Below are 15,369 nucleotides of genomic sequence, written 5' to 3' on the forward strand. Positions count from 1 at the left end.
TAAACATGAATGTAATCAAATCAAATATAAAACCAAAGCTATTTGCCACTGCCAGGGCATTCATATTTTATCTAGTTCGTTATAAAAAAAAAAAACAAGTTACCCTCAGAGTCACAATCATAACATTATAACAGGCACCTTCCAAGCAACAGCAAGGTAACATCTATAAATCGGTTTTCTTTTCTTTTCTATTCTGAACAGGTACCAGCAGAAACATTTTTCTTTTATAATGGAGCAGCATAAACTGTCTGTGTCCAGTAGGAAGTGTCCTGTTAGAGTGAGGTGAAGTGGTCGAGCACAAAAAAAAGTACACAGCTGGGATTCACTGTGCAGGCCAGGGGACTTTTTAGTCTGTGAAGTCAACTTTGTAGTGGTTAAAAATAACTTTGTTTGGTTCTATCAACTCTGCCGTCTGGAAGAGATTTAATATGAAAATGTTCATGTTGGGGGGTCGCACACCGGACGGAAAGCGCAGCGCCGCACCACGTCTTTAAAATTTGAGCACATTATTTTCATACAATGTACACACACCGGCAGCGCCATTCGGCGACTGTCTGCGGTGCCCAGCTACGGCTCAGGACCCTGTTCAAAATCCTGCTGCGCCATTTAGATTATTAAATTTACATTATATTTTGTTAATGTAGCCTACTGACTTCAACCTGTGCTCCAAGATACATTTAGTTGTTACATTCATTGACATAAATCAGCTGCGTGGATGAAAATTGCTGACGTTATCAGACGCTCTGAGGTAAAGTGTTCAGACTTCAGACTCAGCAACGATTGTATTTAATTGTACAGTATTGCTGGCCATAAACTGAGAATGTGCGCGTTTGGTGTACGAGTCGTTGAGTTGTCCTTAAGTTGTCCAAGATGTGCCGCTACGCTTCTCATTTGGTGTGCGACTTCCTTTAGGCCCACTCCAAATGCTCTCAGTTTTAGAGACGCATGATGACGCCCATCCCAAGCCAGTAGTGATCAACATCCTACCCCTCCTGTGGCCCATGGTTTGTCTGTATGTGTTTTCAGGGCCACTTAACAACGGACTTTCAATATAATAATAATAATAATAAAAACTGCGTTAATGCGAGCTAAAATAATTGTCTGCGTTAATTAATTAATGCGCTAACGCGATAATAATGCGTTAACTTGCCCAGCCCTACTAAAATCTCTTTGGCCTAGCATACACATAACACATTATAGACTTGTATAACTCAATGTTAGGCGGCATAGTTTAGATCAGCCGGAACCGGAAACACTTCCTATTACGCCCCGAGTCTAGGGAAAACTAAAACACTAAGAAGGCATAATAAATAATTGTTGGGTTGTGGAAAAGGAATCCCAGCACGCATCACTCCGGTCGATAATCAAAAACGAATGCACGAAATTGAAGAAAAGTAATATATTTATTAAAGTATAACAAGTGAAATAAAGAGCAAATCTTCAGGGTGTCCAAAAGGCCAAAATAACAAACAAAACAACTATAGAAAGAAAAAGAAGGGACAATAAATAACCTGATCCAATAACAAAGAAAAATACATTTATCTTACCTAACTCCCTGACCCAAAAACAGAGATCAAACAATTTCAAAATAAACAAGGCAGGACACCCCTACCGCTCCACACTGTTGTCATGGTTAAGACATATAGAGAACGGTTAGAGGTTTTCACAAAATGCCCGTTCACTTAAACTAACAGAAAAAAGAAATCACTAAGACAAAATTTGATCATCGGCCGGAGGAGGGATTCCGGAGCTCTCAACCCACGTGCGACCGAACCAAGAATGAGCTCCTCAATGAGTGTCAGCAGCGCTCTTTTAAAGACCCCGCCCCGACTGGGCGACCAATGGCTGCTTACAACCCATGATCGGAATGATTGGAGTCACCTGTTTGAAATTAGAGAAAACAAAGAGAAAAGAAAGAAACAGAGCAATAGAAAACAAACTAACACAGGTCGTAACACCCTCACACACAAGAATCTACATATAATAGCGTACAGTAGATTTACTCTGAATCAAACGACCGTGATAGCGCATCAGCCAACACGTTATCCTTGCCTTTCTTAAAACGAATTTCCAGGTTAAAATCCTGGACAAAGAGAGACCAGCGCATAATTCGTTGATTAGAATTTTTCATGCGAGACAAAAAAACTAATGGGTTGTGGTCTGTATATACAACCACCGGAAGAGAACTAGAGCCAATGTACACCTCAAAGTGTTGTAAAGCCATTAAAAAGGCTAACGCCTCCTTCTCAATGGTACTGTAGTTTAACTGATGTTTCAGGAATTTCTTTGAAAAATACCCAACAGGATGCTCAATCCCATTTTCATCATCCTGCAGAAGGACAGCACCACCACCGGTACCACTTGCGTCAACATCCAACTGAAAAGCACATGAATAGTTTGGAGCCGTTAATACAGGAGCACTACTCAAAAGGGTTTTAACAGAATCGAATGACCGCTGGCATTCATCAGTCCACTCAAAAGTTTGTGACACACGAAGCATATTTGTTAGCGGCAACACAACATCGGAGAAATTTTTGCAAAAGCCCCGATAATAGCCAGACATTCCTAAGAATCTCCTGAGGTCACGTTTCGTACGAGGCACTGCAAATTCTGCAATAGCTTGCACTTTCAAAGCAACAGGTCGAACCTGCCCTTGTCCCACCTGTTTCCCTAGGTAGGTAATTGTTGCTTTGCCAAACTCACACTTAGCCAAGTTAAGAGTGAGAGATGCATCCAATAAACGAATAAAAACAGTACTCAAGGTTGTCATGTGTTCATCCCATGTATTCGAATAAACAACAATATCATCGAGGTAAGCTTTGCAGTTTGAAACACCGCCCAGCACTATACTCATCAGGCGCTGGAACGTTGCCGGAGCGTTGCGCAGTCCGAACGCCATCACCCTATATAATTCAAGAAATCATCCGGGGTAACGAAAGCAGATATTTCAGCCGCGCGCTCCGTCAAGGGAACTTGCCAGTACCCCTTAAGCATATCGAGTTTCGTGACGAAGCGCGCAGATCCTACTTTATCAATGCAATCCTCCATGAGCGGGAGAGGAAACAAATCTGGCTTTGTCACGGCATTTACTCTTCTATAATCCATGCAGAACCGTTGTGTTCCGTCCGATTTCGGGACCAATAAACAGGGTGAGCTCCAGGCGCTGAAACTCGGAACTGCGAAGCCATTCACAGCTAGATATTTTACCTCAGCCTCCATAACTTTACGTTTCACAGGATTCACTTTATAAGCACGCTGCTTAATCGGTGAATGATCACCTACGTCAATATCATGCTTTAGTACTTGAGTACGGGTAGGAACGTCTGAAAACAACCCCAATGATGATTTTATCAACTTTACTATATCAATGCACTGATGGTCAGTTAAATGCGCCAAGTGAGTGTTAAGATCCTCCAAAATCTGGGAATTATTCAATCTGCCACCCAACACCAGGGTACTCTGCAGATTCAGCCCATCTTCATCAGCATCAATGTCAGAAGCAACCACGATCGAAGCTACTGGAGTGATAACAGAGCTTTTTAACTCCATATCTTCCCCACGACTCACATACAGCTTCAGCATGTTTACATGACACACACGAGTTTTCCTTTGACGATCAGGAGTCCGAACAACATAATTCGTTTCATTTAGCTTCTTATCGATGACATATGGACCAGAGAATTTAGCCTGTAATGCAGCACCCTGTATTGGCAATAAAACCAAGACCTTGTCCCCCTCAGAGAACGAACGCGAAACAGCATTCTTGTCAAAACGCTTTTTCATTTTCCCCTGGGTACTTTCCAGTGTGGTCTGAGCCAATTTACAAGCATTATGCAAACGCTCTCTAAAAGAACTGACATATTCTAGTAGATTACAATCCGCTTTTTTCTCAGTCAGCCAGTTTTCTCTCAACATTTTTAGTGGGCCCCTTACAGTGTGTCCAAAAACCAATTCTGCTGGGCTAAACCCTAGTGACTCCTGAACACTCTCACGGACAGCAAACATAAGAAAAGGCAACCCCTCATCCCAGTCTTTCCCTGACTCAACACAATATTTACCCAGCATGGACTTCAAAGTTTGGTGGAACCTCTCGAGAGCACCTTGAGACTCTGGATGATAAGCACTAGATGTAATGTGCTTAATTTTCAGTTGGGACAGTACCTGTTTAAATAGTCGTGACATAAAATTAGTTCCCTGATCCGTTTGGATCACCTGTGGAAAGCCGAAGGTAGAGAAGAACATAATTAGGGCTTTCACCACAGCCTTCGCTTTTAATGAACGCAACGGTACTGCCTCCGGATAGCGAGTTGTCGCGCACATAAGCGTAAGCAGATAAATATGTCCCGACTTTGTTCGCGGTAACGGTCCAACACAATCCAATATGACTCGAGCGAACGGCTCTCCCATCACAGGGATAGGTTTAAGTGGTGCAGGATGTATAATCTGGTTAGGTTTTCCTACGACCTGACACACATGGCACGAGCGGCAGTACTGCGCCACGTCAGATTTAATGCCAGGCCAGAAAAAACAGCGCAAAATGCGATGATATGTTTTAGTAATGCCCAGATGTCCTGCTACATTATCATGGGCCACACTCAGAACTTGTTTTCGAAAACACTTAGGCACAACCAGTTGAAAAACAGTATCCCAACCTAAACCATCAGACCCTGCTGGAGTCCACTTTCTCTTTAACACCTTGTTGTCCCAAAAGTAACCTATTGATTCATTTTCAATCTCGTTTAAAGTAAACGCTGCATTCCTGCAACGCAATAGAGATGTGTCTTTTTTCTGTTCGGCAGAAATCACGTCTTTATTAATGGGCAACGACATATCAACTGATTCTAGTTCAGCACCACTAGTCGCGGAAAGCGACACCGGATCAGACAGCTCAGGCTGTACCATGCGAATTTCACCTTTAGCTTGGTCCTCAACTGCCAAAAAGGTATCCGAAATGTCAATCGAATCACCAAACTTGCGCGCTTGAGCCCGCGTAACTACACATGCAGCAAACACTGAAGGAAACTCTGATGCCAACTCACCGGAAGTAACAGAATCATACACTGGGTTTTCAATGACTTCGGGAAATGGGAGCACTTTCCCTCCCGCGAGATCGTTACCTAGAATTAAAGCCACGCCATTCACAGGTAACTTGTGTCGCACCGCCAGTTTTACGCGGCCTGTTACTAACCCGGATCGAATGTACACATTATGTAACGGTACTTTCAACACACCCAACTCAATTCCTTGAATGAGAACATCAGATCCACAATAACTTTTCTCAGAAAATGCCAACATACTAGCCAACACAAACGACTGATTTGCCCCTGTATCCCGCAACATGGTTACAGGAACCAAGTCTCGCTCAGACCCATTAAGAGAAATCATCCCCTGACACACAAAAGGATCATACGCGGCATCAATATTCGAACTAAATGGACTGCCAATTTTCTTAACAAAACCAACACTTTTAGCTGACTTCCTTTTATTTTTCAGTGAGGGACAATTCGCAATCAAATGACCCAGTCCGTGGCAGTAAAAACATTCACGGGCTTCAATTGGTGTTACTGGCTTAGGTAACCCTACTTTCGAGATTCTAGCAGTTTTCTCTGAGGACGGAGAATAGAATTCGCGACGTACCCCAAACGCATTTTTATGGGTGAGAGTAAACTCATCTGCACAGACCGCAGCCTCGGCAAGAGTCAAAACTCTCTTTTCGTTCAAATAGACAACAATTCTGTCTGGCAATGCATCTTTAAAATCTTCAATCAAAATCAATTCACGGAGATTTTCAAAAGTAACGACTTTGCTGGAGTGGCACCATCTATCAAAAAGCACAGTCTTCTCCCGTGCGTATTCCACATAAGTCTGAGAGGCATTTTTAACGTGTGCACGAAACTTCTGCCTATACGCCTCCGGCACCAACTCATACGCCCTTAGCACCGCACTTTTCAGTTTATCATAATCCAAACTGTCACTCACAGACAAGGTGGAACAAACTTCTTGGGCTTTTCCAGTTAATTTACACTGGATCAAAAGAGACCACACCTCTCTCGGCCAGCGTAACGCAGCAGCTATACGCTCAAATGCGCCAAAATATGAATCCACCTCACTATCTCTAAATGCAGGCACTAGGGTTAGATGACGACTAACATCAAAATCAGCAGAATGACCAGGAGCCACAGGCAAAGGCACAGAGGGTGAATGAAAGTCAACACTAGTAGAGGGTACATCAAAATGAGCTGAACTGGAACGACGATCATCAGCCTGCGTTTCTAGTTCGCACTGCCTAAAACGTAACAGTTGAGTAGTGTGTTCCTGACGCTTTATCTCGAGATCTAATTGCTTTAACTGAATAGCTAGTTTTAAATCCTCCGAGCTTACACCACTAAGTGAGCGCAACACGGGATCTAAACTCGCACCAACAACATCATCAGTTCCCTCAACATTCGCACTAGCCTGCAAAATACCCTGCTTAATTAAAGCAGCCTGAATTAAGTCTCGCAGTTCCCTCTTTCTATCAGTTTTAATAATCGCAATACCATAGAAGTCAGCAATTTGGTATAAATCAATCTTCCGTCAGGACTCCAAAACGTCACCTGAAGGAGCCTGTCTAAACGCCTCAATACTAAATTCAACCTAACACTTCCCCAATACGCATGAAAAAACTGCCAATCAAAACATAAAAAAGGTACTCACCAGCAAAGTCGAAACGTCTCAATTTGGAATGGGCAAATTTCCAAATCAAACAAATAGAATTGGACGGACGAGCCCCCAATTATTACGCCCCGAGTCTAGGGAAAACTAAAACACTAAGAAGGCATAATAAATAATTGTTGGGTTGTGGAAAAGGAATCCCAGCACGCATCACTCCGGTCGATAATCAAAAACGAATGCACGAAATTGAAGAAAAGTAATATATTTATTAAAGTATAACAAGTGAAATAAAGAGCAAATCTTCAGGGTGTCCAAAAGGCCAAAATAACAAACAAAACAACTATAGAAAGAAAAAGAAGGGACAATAAATAACCTGATCCAATAACAAAGAAAAATACATTTATCTTACCTAACTCCCTGACCCAAAAACAGAGATCAAACAATTTCAAAATAAACAAGGCAGGACACCCCTACCGCTCCACACTGTTGTCATGGTTAAGACATATAGAGAACGGTTAGAGGTTTTCACAAAATGCCCGTTCACTTAAACTAACAGAAGAAAGAAATCACTAAGACAAAATTTGATCATCGGCCGGAGGAGGGATTCCGGAGCTCTCAACCCACGTGCGACCGAACCAAGAATGAGCTCCTCAATGAGTGTCAGCAGCGCTCTTTTAAAGACCCCGCCCCGACTGGGCGACCAATGGCTGCTTACAACCCATGATCGGAATGATTGGAGTCACCTGTTTGAAATTAGAGAAAACAAAGAGAAAAGAAAGAAACAGAGCAATAGAAAACAAACTAACACAGGTCGTAACACTTCCCATAAATCCTGATATACTTGGTACATCATAAGAAGGATGGCGTCTACGCTAATATTAGTCTCTCTGTTTATCCCGAGGTTTACCGCAGTCCGCGGGATCCAGGCCGTATCCGGATCTGATGAAGGACCTGTGCCTGGACACGACGACAACGCAGTCCTGAAGTGTCAACTAGTCTCTTCCCTGTGAAGGCCTCCCTCCCTTCCCTTTACCTCTGTACAGATAAAACGTTGTCGGGAAAATTCCGGTTTACGTGGCTATGCGGAAGCAAAAAAAAATAAAAAATCTGTATTATACATGTATCAAGGCTTGTACCTTGGAACTTATTTCATGGTTTGCGTTCTCGAGACACAAGGCACTGTTTTGTGTAATCAAATCTAACTTTAGCTGGACAATAACTTTAATCTAGTGCTGCTGTAAAGCCAAAACAATCGCTGTTACTTTAATTTCCAATTATCACTGTAAAGCTGCTTTGATACAATCCACATTGTTAAAAGCGCTATATAAATGAAGGTAACTTAACTTGACTATATATTTAGGACCAGCGCTCCTGCCAGGGGCCATTGACTAAACGTGGAAATGCCTCTTCAGTTCCATAAAAGCGAGACACGGTTTCAGCTATGCAAATAGAGACAGTTTTAAATGTAAAATTGACAAAAGAGGTCAAGAAAGAAAAAGACGCCACCAATAGAAGTGGGCGAGCGACATAGCATCTCATAGAAAAACCAATTAAACTAAAGTAAGTGCAAAAACAAATCTAGCTCCAGCTGAGGCTGGTAATGAGCTCTGAAAACACTTTCTCTCTTTTTTTTTTGTGTGAAATTGGATATAAAACAACTTATCGATTTTCTGGCACCTTAAATGCCCCCTCTGGAATGGACCATATTCTTTGCATCCCTTTCCTTCTCATCTGTCACACTAAAACACACCCAAACAGCCAAAAAATACCCTTTCTGTTATCTGCCGGCTGCCCACTTCAACCAATGCCATGCCGTATGAATAATTGATTACATAAAGAGTGGGTAATGAAAGACCACGGATCACTTCAATTAGGACCATGGCCCAGTGTCCTCGGGGCATGCCAGTAACACTCAAGCGTGGAGGGATATCTCCATCGGGAAGCATGTATAACCTCTCGGGTTTGATACAACAGACCTTTGTCTCAGCCTTGAAATCCCTCTGGGTTATAACTAAAACTGAGGCCTGGTCTCAGGCCCACACAGGACAGCAATTAAGACCCATTAGTAACACAGCAGCTTGAATGTAGGCCAACGAGTCTGCTGCAGTCAGAGGATATATACGTTTCTATTTCTTTGAATCCTCTGGGCCCAGCGTTCGCTTTAAAAATGAATAAGGTGCGACAGCACAGAGGAGGTTGGGAAATTAAACTTTTTTTTCCACGGGATGCATGTGTCAACTTAAAACTTTGTCTAAAAACAGTAACTTAGAAAAGTGCTTAAGGAGCGTGAGTCATCTGTAAAGGCTTTTGCTGGCTCTTAAGGGAAGACCAAAGGTAAAGCTGTAAAACATATTAGACGAGGATGGGGATCCAATTCATAATGAGAGATCAAGCACAATGTGAAGTAGTTTGTGATCGTCTTTTCTTTCCTATTGTGATGTTGTATCAAAGTGAAAGGCTTCTCGAACAAGAAACACTTTAGGGAATCGAGAATTGATTGGATAGTTGGTTTGGATTGTTGGTTTGCTATTGTTGTGATGTCATGTGAGTGACAGGTTGTCCCGCCCTCATGCCAGTAAACACATCATCAGAGAAAAGATGCTGCTGCAAGAGGGAAGGGGAGTTATTTTGATTAAATATTACGAGGGCAATTTCATGATGACTAACCCTTACGCGTACAATCACTTCGGTGTGATTACAGTGCAATGTTCAGTGCGTCACGTGATCAACTGCTAAATTCAAATCTGCTTTTCCCTGCACTTTTCATATCATCAAATTAGTGTATTCAACCACTAGTAGCCAACTAGAAGAAGAAAACACATTTATAGTTTGTCAAAATATACACTGAAGTTTATGGAGGTGACAATAAAAATAATAAATAAAACATAATTTGATGACATTTTATTCACGTCAAACATGCATTGTGTCTGAAACTATAAAGTCTGCTATTCTTCTCCCAGTCCATCAGCCACTCGCTTTTATGTCTTTTGGAAGAAGTAAATGTGTTGTAAATCCATCAGACTCTGATTCCCTGATTGAGATGCGGTAACATGGTGTCGCCCAAATAACATGTTAAACCACAAGGTAGGCCTACATTTAAACATATTTCAGAATGGGAATATCAGATATTTCCCAATATAGATAACAAATTTATGAATATTTTCAATAGGAAGAAAATGCTGGATTTTTTTTTCAGTGGAACTCAAAAAGGAGTGAACATAACTGTTCAGTAAGATTTTTTTTTATATTGTTTAGGTTTTTGCGGAATGGTTTTGTGAGGAAATTGCATTGTTTACATGAGGTGTGCATCAATACTGCACCATTTTGAAACATATTTCACTTCCTTTCATTTCAATAAGCATTTTCCAAACAGAGAAGACGTCTGAGATATATATTCACATTTGATCATAACAGCACTGCATCTCGGTGCTGTCACATACATACATTTAATCACACAAACAATAGTCATACTATAAATTGAAACATCCAGCACAAACTTTTTGATGTTAAAAGATTATCAACAAACGGTCTCCCTTTTTACATGAAATCCCATGTTTAATTCAAATTAATAAAACAATTTCTCCTTATTAATGTGAAAATGACAAGCAAGAAAATAATAATATTATATTTTTATGTGTGAGTGATAACCCTTCTCCATTCTTTGGTGATTGTTTCTGAATTCTATTCATGTCCATTCAAAGTGTCAAAGTGTACTGCCTCCCAAAAGGTTTTGTTACATCCATAAAAAAGTTTTAACTGGAAGAAAAACTTGATTAGATCAATAATATTCTTCTGTCTGGACTATAGGGTTTAGGACTAAAAATGGTCAAATATACTGATAAATTGCGCTTCCCCTTAAAAAAAAAGAAGCTACATTTCAAGCTCTGACTGCATATTTGAGGTTCATAACAGTGGTTTGCCCAACAGGATTTTGACTTCTGAATGAGCTATCCCTTTAAGATATCTACAAAATTCCCATGTTCTCAGAATGTACTGTGCATTTCCCCCCTAAAGCTATCGCCACGTTCTTGCAGCATTAAGTCCATGCAGCTGTATAAATACATACATTATGTCACAGTCCGCCACTGCTTAATTCACCAGATTGTGCTGCATAACCTTAAATGCTGTAACCGCTGTCTCATCTAAATCCCCATTCTTTTCTTCCAGCTTCATGAACTCGTTCTCCTCCTTTGTTTGACCATTCTCTGGAGATCTCAGCAGTTGATTAGTCTCTTCTGTGTCTCGTGCTTATCTCTGATTGGAATCCAGAATCTCCTGCCTGGGGTGTTAGATTTAGCTCAGTCTTATTCACTAGAATAGATTGAACATTTATTTTCAAACAAAACTTTTCCTCCCTAAATACATCTGCTTGCTGTCTTTGTGAACCTGTTCTTAAATCTTTTGAATTATAGATTTATTTGCAAGTCTATGGCTTCTGATGAATTATATGTTTAACTTTTCAAATGACAACAAATGAATGAATATCTCATTTCCACCGTATGCATTTGTCCCATTTCTAGTGATACATATTTATATCACGTTCAAAGTGGCAGTACATTTTGTAAACACATTCATAATCATAAACTAAACTAATCACATTTCAAGATTATATCCTAGCAATGTAGTGGCAATAATTATTCGGTAAAACTCTGTTAACAGTACCAACAATTTAAACCTTATAGTAAAGTGTAAACAAATATTTGATATATTAAGATCAATAGTTGGTTCAAATAAAAATAATGATGCATATACATCATTATAAATTAGACAACATAACAACATAAGTTTATACCATATAAGTAGAATTTGTACATTTAAGTAGAATTAGACAGTAAATAAAATATACTCTTTTTTCCACCCTGAACAATAAATGATGAATAAAAAAGGCCAATGACATGAAGAGAGCTTGATTCATTACCTTATTTTTTCAAGTAAAAAGATGAGCCTGGGGTAATAAATGAGTCTTAAAAAGGGCAAGGCTTGAGATATTAATCTTCTAAGACATCTAAACGGCAGAAACGAGGGAGTCACTCTATTAGCGCTAAAAGAGATGTCCACTCTCCTACACTTTATGTAAGCCACCAAGGAAACATTGCTGCTACCCTGAGGCAATTATTTCATCCCTGTGTCCACACAGCTGGATGGCAGAAAATAGAGATAGGGGTTAAAACTTTCTGATTTACTGAGGCTGACTCCATACTTGGGGTCTGGGACAGTGAGAAAAGAAAAATCAAAACGGGTGACCTTTAAGGGCTGGAGGCATGTAGCAACAATGGCTGACAAATAGCAATGAGGATTAGCGATGGGTGTGACCTTCTGCGGTTAAGGTCAAAGCTAATCGGCTAAACTAAGAGAATGCCATGAAATGTTCGATGATTGTCACAACTGCTGGAGAAAGATCACAGAAAATGTGTTTAGATGCCAATATGCCTAGAATTCTTGTCAATTGACAGAAAAACGTACTAATAATGTTGAATATTCCCTTTTGAGGGAACTCACGCTGCATCAGAAATGTGTTCTATGGGAAAACCTCAGGTGTGTTTGCATCTTGAAGCACGTGTGAAATCAGTCCAATGGCATGATGGGATGTCATACCGTAGCGTGTGACGTGACAACCAGTAAGCTATAAAGCGCACCCGGACCAAATAATGTCAGCCTCTGTGCCTTCAGCAAGTACTCTGTGTGATTTGTATGTCTTATTTATTGTTTGTTTGTCCCGTAGAACAAAGAATATAGTTATGGCGAGCAAGTAACAATTCAGACAGTGAGTTCCTCCCTGCCCACACTACATCATGGGCAGGGGTATACATGAGTTATGTGTTGTTTATATAGGAGCAGAGCATGGATGGTCAGCTCTCGAGGGGCTTGACTTTGCTCAGTGTGAACGTCTGCCAATGCGGACTCTCCACTTCCGGCCTGGCACTTTTTGAGGAAGGCACTCAGGCACACGATCATCCTGGTTCGGTTCCCGCTTTTGCCAAGGAAGAGTGGTGGCTTAGATCATGGGGATCGCAGATGGGGAGACGGGCGCTGCCTATTCTCTGCCCTCTCCCGCAAGATCTAATGTAGAGGTCTGTAGAGGATTTCTCATCCTGCTCCCGCAAGTTTCTATTCCGCACCCACCCGCTCCCGCTTAAAATTCACTCTTTGTTTACCCACTCTCCGCTTAGAATGATTTTTGAATGACCCCGAATTCCAGAATCTCACATTTAAATGTCCCCTAAAGAAGGAGAGAGTGATTGGGGATAACAAATAAAAAATGTTGCCTATTTGTTATTTGTCTTATCATGATACTGTCAACACCGTAAAAAATGTCATAAAGAAAAATAGGCTAAATTAAATACGACATCTGTCACTCAAACCTATAGGCTAAGCCAAAACATTTTTATAAAGAGAGTAAATTCCAGGGGAGAGCCGCGGAAATGTAGACCTCTAATCTAGTGCCTTCTCTCATGTATTGGAAGCACGCTCAGCAGTTTCTTCCGCACTAGTTTGGTTCTCATCTGCCTCAATTCAACATGATCCTGTCCACAGTGGTAGACCCCAAGAAGGCACTGGTAAAGGAACAAGATGAACCTGAGATGGTGTCCTCGCCCATATAAAGGATTTGGAGTTAACTTGGAGTTGAGTGCCAAGAAGAGTGTGCTTTCTCCATCACAGAGGACCAATTTTCTGGGGGTGGTATGGGATTCGACGATGATGCAGGCACTTCTGTCTCCTGCTCATATCATATCGATGCTGTCAGCCATAAACAAGATAAATCTAGGCCAGTAATTTACTGTGAAACAGTTACAGAGACTGTTATGTCTGATGGCAGCTGTGTCCAACATGATACTTTTTGGCCTGCTGTACACGAGACCTTTGCAGTGGTGGCTCAAGACCAAGGGGTTTTCCCTGGGAGCCAACCCGTTCCGCATGATCAAGGTTACATGCAAATGTCTTCGTACCTTGGTGATATGGTTGAAGCTTTGATTCTTGTCCCAAGGTCTTACGACAGATGCTTCTCTCAAGTGCTGGTGAGTGATCCTGGAGGGTCACTCCATGCAGGGTCTGTGGAGGGGTCATTATCTTTTGTGGCACATAAATTGCCTGGAAATGATGGCTGTCTTTCTAGCTTTGAAACACTTTCTCCCAGACCTGAAGGGCCATGATGTGCTTGTCTGGACAGACAACACATTGGTGATCTCCTATATAAACCATCAGGGGTGTCTATGGTCACACCCACTTTACAAACTGTCACAACAGATCCTCCTGTGGGCCAAGGGCAAGCTGCTGGCATTAGCTGTTGGATCGCAGGAGTTTATACGAGGATATGTAACCATGGCAGGTCCAACGTGGTGTGTTTTGAAACCAGCAAAAATTGCAGGTTAGTGTAGAACCGCTACTATACAGGAAATTAAAAATAATGTATTTAGAGCGGCTTCAGGCAGTAAAAGGTGCCTTCCATGACTTCTGAACCTCCTCATGCACCTCAGGGAAGAAAAGCACAGGGGCAGAACACGGCTGTGAACCGCACACTGCACCCAAGAACCAATCATCCAACCACAAATGCTCCAGACGGTGGTGGGTTCCACTCAAATCCAAAGCCTGCGGCGGACCGGGCAAGCATGACCGTCAACTCTGAGGAATTACCCCCAATGGGGGAAGCTCAGCTTCATCTTCCTCTCCAGAGGACAATATCCCGCTCTTCGATGCAGTGATTGACATCTGACCTTCATCAGGAGTGCCGAATGACACGCATGTCAGGGTGCAAATGTCATTTGTTCTACCATAGTTCATCAGCTCTTATTTTGTTACCACTCAATGATGATTGGGCTCCCAAGTGATATGGAATATGTTAGTATCTGTCACGGGAATGAGGACAGAAGAGACAATAGCAAGTAAAACTGGTTTATTGAGTCAATAAACAGCAGGTGGATTAAAGGTCTCAGGAAAGGTCTCAGTTGCGTACTAGACGTCTCAGGAGGGTAGTGGGTGAGACACTGGGAAGCCTCAGTGGTAGCGCAGGCAGGTGGACAAGTGGGCAACCCGATTCTCCAGAGATGATGGATGAGATGAATAAACCAGGAAATGCAGTGGAGCGATAGATGAAGCTGGAACTCATGAGAGGTGACGACAAACGGGAACGGTGAAGATCTAGAACGGGAACAGACGAAACCACGGGAACATGAGGAAGGATCAGACACCGCACAAGGGAACATCCAACAACGATCTGACAAACACAAGACGAAAGACAATGAGCTTAAATAGAAACCGCTGATCAGTAACAGCTGGCGCTGATAAATCAGAGGCTGATTAGCGGCTCCGCCCAAACACACATCCCACACACACACACACACAAACACAGCGCGAGAAAGAGTCAGTGAATTCATGAACCGTGACAGTATCGACGCAACGTCAAACATGACTGACTGAATGGGAACCATGGGACAGTCATAACCTGAGACATTTCTCTGACCGTTTGGACGTTGTTCCATGCAGATCTTTAAACCCTTTGACGATATCTAAAGCTGCATCTGAATTTCTCCTTTTTTCTCAGATGAGATATATCTCACAGGGTGTCAGTCTCTCAGCTTGTCAGCCAGCCGTCGGCCTGTGGTGTCTGAATCAGCTCCTGAAGTATGTGGAAGTGCAATTAGGGAGCTGCAGTCTACCCTTATTACTTTAGGATACAAGCCTGTCAGTCTGCTGCTATGTTAACTAATGAGTCTGGCT

The sequence above is a fragment of the Phoxinus phoxinus genome (assembly GCF_949152265.1).
Source record: "Phoxinus phoxinus genome assembly, chromosome: 5".
In the NCBI taxonomy this organism is placed as follows: domain Eukaryota; kingdom Metazoa; phylum Chordata; class Actinopteri; order Cypriniformes; family Leuciscidae; genus Phoxinus; species Phoxinus phoxinus.